General features: G+C 40.5%; 1 long non-coding RNA gene across 1 annotated transcript; it reads left to right on the top strand.

Annotated features, from left to right (window-relative positions):
• The first annotated feature begins 1265 nt into the window (after positions 1-1265).
• LOC138036190 (uncharacterized) lies at positions 1266-4700 on the top strand. The gene is made up of 2 exons (XR_011129814.1): positions 1266-2491; positions 3535-4700. It is a non-coding gene; the product is annotated as an uncharacterized lncRNA (long non-coding RNA).
• Positions 4701-5369: the final 669 nt, after the last annotated feature.

Raw genomic sequence — 5369 nt, 5'->3', positions numbered from 1 at the left:
TGTAAATATATTTTCCGCTGGTATTCCAAGTAATTAGTTGCGGTGTTTTCATTTCACACCTGCCGCACCCACTATTGTGCATTCTGTTTTTCATGTTTGTCAGGGATTGGCCAGTTATTAGTATTTATACCCTCCGCTGTCTCTTGAGTACCATTCACGCTTGCGGTTCCATACAGTTTATTCATCTTTCTGCTTTAAGCCCATCTATTCGTGTGATGCCCAACGACCAGATACAGAGCGAAGGTTCGTCCGTTTCGGCTGAAGTATTCCAAACGTCTTCGGGTGACAGTGGAGGCAACTCAGCAGCCGTTGATCAAGTCTTTTCCATGTTCAAAGATTTTCTTGAGAAAAAATTAGAAGACAAAGGAAAGCAAATCGAGCATAGAAGTAAGTTAGATGAAGAAGTTGTGCAGCTAAAGTTCAAAGGAAACCAGAAACAATTTGAGCTTAATGCCGAGCTGGATACCATTTTGGAAAGTATTGAAACCGAGAGTGAAAGCATCGAGCCAAAGTTGTCGCAAATCAAGAAGCTTTCCCAAGAAGACAGGCAACGTATTCGAAAGCGGCAGAAGCTGATAAAAATCGCTGATAAAAGCATGGACGGCTGGCAGGTCGTAGCCGAGTACGAGTCAGACGAACTTGCATCCGGCTCCGAAGATGAAAAACGTCTTAAGAAGGCAAGGGAAGCTGCGAGTCGCAAGAGACGCCAAAAAGAACAACTCTCCAGTGACCGTGGAAAGAAACCAAGAATTGCTTTGGGCACTGATAATCAACTTTTTCGTGGTATAAGATAAAGAGTCTCCTCTATACTTTGTATGTTCATGGGTGTTTTGGATACGCTTGCGCATCCTACCATATTTCTCGTGGTATTTGTTTGTATTACGGGAATTTAAGGGTAAAATGTTTTACGTTCGTTTGAGCGAAGCGAATTAGAACGTAAATATATTTTCCGCTGGTATTCCAAGTAATTAGTTGCGGTGTTTTCATTTCACACCTGCCGCACCCACTATTGTGCATTCTGTTTTTCATGTTTGTCAGGGATTGGCCAGTTATTAGTATTTATACCCTCCGCTGTCTCTTGAGTACCATTCACGCTTGCGGTTCCATACAGTTTATTCATCTTTCTGCTTTAAGCCTTCCCCCCCTTCCCCCCCCCCCCACCTCCCGTTTACTACAGGTTTCGTCATTGCCTTTATCTTTCAGGCCGTAGAGACGCTTTTGGCGACTTCTTCTGCTGTTTCAAATGCGGCAAATTTGGGCACTGGGCTAAGGACTGCCAATCCTTGTTCTGGCCGGGAAGTTACCAGCCCCTTAGCTACAATTCTTTCCCTGGAATCTCCTACAACAAGCCAACCTCAGGCCAATCAGCTCAACAAAAGCAATGATGATGCCTTGGCGCAGGTACATCAGTTTACACAGGATTACGAACTTGAAAGCTGACATTCATTACGTGTTAAGGGTAATCTGAAGAATAATTTAGTTTTCTGCAGATCTATAGGTGCTCCGGATTTCATTTTGTCTATTATTGAAAATGGCTACAGACTGCCATTCATTAGTTTTCCGTTGGCCGTAAAACAGAAAAATAATAAGTCGTCTTGTATTTATGCTGTTTTTGTGGATCAAGCTGTTCTTGAGCTCCTTAATTCAGACCGGGTGTGTTTGGTTAATGAGCAGCCTTTTGTTGTAAATCCTTTGTCAGTTTCTGAACAACCATGCGGTAAGAAGAGCTTATTCTCGATTTGCGTCATGTCAACAAGTCATTAATTAAGCAAAGTGTTAAGTAAGAGGACTGGAAAATTGCTATGTCTTATTTTGTGAAGGATGGGTTCATGTTTTCCTTCGATTTAAAAAGTGGTTACCATCATGTAGACATTGCACAAGAGCACCAAACTTTTCTGGGGTTTTCATGGCGTACGCCCGATTCCATTAAGGAAATATTTTATGTTTTTTCTGTGCTCCCGTTCGGTCTGTCCTCTGCCCCTTGGGTTTTTACTAAGGTTTTGAAGTTATTGGAGAGTACAGGGTCTTTGTAAAGCCATCTTCTTGGATGATGGTTGGGCGATTGTTCAGGATAGAGAAAGTTGTCTCATTAAGGCCCGGGCTGTAAGGGCGGATTTGTGCAACGCAGGTTTTGTTGTCAATGAAGATAAATCGGTATGGGAACCCACCCAAGTATTGGACTGGCTGGGTATTACCTGGAATGCTGCATTAGGTACTTTTAAATTGTGGAAAGGAGAATTGTTAAGATCATTAACTCAATTGATCATATTATTGAAGCCGATTTCAAAGTTACTGCGAGAGAGTTGTCTTCCTTCACAGGTCAAGTTATCTCTACCTGTCCTGTAGTTGGTAACATTGGCAGGATAATGACCAGACATTGTGTCTTGTCCACCGCGTGCAGGGATAATTGGGATTCTATATCCCTTCTTGACGATTACTGCAAGGAAGAACTGTATTTTTGGAAGGAAAGTATGGTTAATATCAACACTAGGTATTGCTTTGTGAGTAAGGTAGTAAGTACATTTGTGCATTCTGACGCCAGTTCCACCGGAGGTGGAGCAATTACTGATTTTAACAATGATTTTGTGTGCCACAAAACGTGGTCGGAGAACGAGAGAGGTCAAAGTTCAATGTGGAGAGAACTGTCTGTTATTGAGTTTCTTTGCAATCATTTGCCTCAGTGTTGGATCACATGTTAAGTGGTTTATGGATAGCCAAGTAGCTGCTCAGATTGTTGAAGTGGGCAGCATGAAATTAGGTTTGCACAAATGGCCAGAGGGATTTGATATTTGTATCCGATCGGGAATTCATTTAGATGTACAGTGGATCCCTCGCACTTCGAATCAACAAGCTGTTTATATAAGTCGTTTAATTGATACTGATGATTGGCAAATTACTGAAGAACTTTTTCTTTTTCTCGATGGCTTGTGGGGTCCGCATAGTGTAGATTGCTTTGCAAATTATTATAACCGCAAGATCCCCAGGTATTTCTCGAGGTTTTGGAATCCCAATTCCTCGGGTGTTGATTTTTCTTTCAGTCTCTTGGAGGGGAAAATTGCTTAGTAGTCCATCCAGTTGGTATCATCCCACGCGTATTACATTATCTTAAATCTCAGAAGGCCGTTAGACTAAAATTTACTGATTAATTTATTGGACGGTGTGTCTACTAGCCTTTGTTTTTTCAGTTGTTGGCGCTGGCCAAGGCAGTATGCCGTTTATTTGTAAGGCACTGGCCTAATGTTTGGTCTGTCATTTCATATGGTGCTGTCCTAATAGGAGTATAGTTGATTTATGTGGCACTGGCCTAATCAATGGTTGTTGATCTACGCGGCACTGGCCCATACGATCATTCAACGTCTTACGTGGCACTGGCCTCATCAATGGTTGTTGATCTACGGGGCACTGGCCCATACGATCATTTAACGTCTTACGTGGCACTGGCCTCATCAATGACTGATTTTTGTACGGTTATTAAAGGATGTTCTGTCTTTCTTTTGTTCTTCTAGTATGTATGTTTTGTTCTTGTCTTTACAGATTATGCTATCAAGTAATTCTTGGAAAGGCTTTCAACAGTTTTCTTCAATCAACGTTTATGAAGTGCTAAATGTTATGTTGAAGTCCAGGTCGGATTCGACCACTAAAGCTTACGTTCGTGTTATCAGAAAGTCCTTGGACTGGTCTAAAAGTAGACAGTTCAACATGCAGTTACCTTTTCCTCTTAGTGTTGTTTCTCTATATTTGTTTGAAGTTCAGCAGTCTTCCGCTTCTAGCTCCTCAGTAATTTTAGCCCATGTGGCCCTTAAATGGTTACATTCTTTTGTCCCTAGTTTGGATCGTAATCCTTTAGATAGCGAATTTTGCAGAAATGTCGTCGAATCCGCTAAACGCCAGAAGTCATAGCCAGTTATGAAAAAGAAGCCTATTTCCACAGAAATTATAAGGCGTATTTTAGATATTCATAACAGGAAAGATGCTAATTTAAAGAATCTCCGTATTGCTGCGTTGTGCTCTTTAGCCTTCGCAGGGTTTTTTCGTTATGACGAATTATGCAATATCGTTCCGGAGCATATCGAATTTCACAGCGATTATATAAGAATTTTTGTGCCTCGTAGTAAGACAGATGTTTATAGGGAAGGGAATTTCGTCTATATTAGTGCATCTGGATCTAAGTACTGTCCTGTTGGTGTTTTACAGCGTTATTTAGATTTATCTGGTATTGACTTAAACAGTCCTCTCCCTTTTATTTAGACCAATTGTTTTTCACCGTAGTACTTCTAGCTATACCCTGAGGAGCGGAAAGATTTCTTATACTACCTGTAGAGATATCTTAAGGGATACCTTAAGTCAGCTGGGCTATACAACCCTAATGTTTATGGTCTTCATAGTTAAAGATCCGGTGGCATTACAGCTGCCGTACGCTATAGTAGGAATTCGATTCCAGAAAGACTACTTAAAATTCCTGGTAGGTGGAAATCTGATTCTGCCAAGGATATGTATGTTGAAGAAAGCCTTGAAAACAGGTTGCATGTAACTAAGTATTTAGGTTTGTAACGTATTATGGAGCGTAGATTAGTTTCTGCATACAGTAGTATCTAAAGAGTTGTAAAAAAAAAAAAAAAAAAAAAGTGCAGTAACAATTTCTTTTTGTAATTTCTATCTTATAATAAACTGTTTTGGATACGCTTGCGCATCCTACCATATTTCTCGTGGTATTTGTTTGTATTACGGGAATTTAAGGGTAAAATGTTTTACGTTCGTTTGAGCGAAGCGAATTAGAACGTAAGACATCCTGCACACAGGATTGCTTCGAGATCCTGGACTCTGCAGCCACTAAGTACCAAGTGAAGCTTAAGGAATCCATGTATATAAAATGGGAGAAGCCCGATCTCAACCAGCAGGTGAAACACATTAACCTGACTCTCTCCCTGTAAGGAACTAAGCGTCACTCATTTAAATTTTTGTTTTGTTCTGTTTTGATTTAATACGCAATATTGACAACGCAATGTAACGAAGTTTGTAAGATCGCGCGCGCTTTAAATTCAACGGCGATTTCAAAATATGTAACACTGAAGATGACGGATGTACCGTCGAAACATGTCTGGAAAATTAAAGAAAGTTGTTATGTTTATACGACTATCTACATGGTTGTTCCTTTAATATGTTTGCGATTTTCTTCGATCCGAGTCCGATGTTAACTGTAAATCAGACCTTGTTATCGTGAGTCCCAATCAGATGGATGACATATGAAAGTATGGAATTTCGTGCCTGAAACCCAACTGAACAGCTGCATGATGTTGGCGCAGAAAAATATCAAATTTTGATTTAATTGCTCTCCCGAGACTCCTTGAAACTTACAAATATACTGCATG

This window comes from Montipora capricornis, unplaced genomic scaffold, assembly GCF_036669925.1.
Source record: "Montipora capricornis isolate CH-2021 unplaced genomic scaffold, ASM3666992v2 scaffold_466, whole genome shotgun sequence".
Classification (NCBI taxonomy): Eukaryota; Metazoa; Cnidaria; class Anthozoa; order Scleractinia; family Acroporidae; genus Montipora; species Montipora capricornis.
The sequence above is the reverse complement of the archived record's forward strand: the minus strand, read 5'-3'. Positions and strand labels throughout refer to the sequence as shown.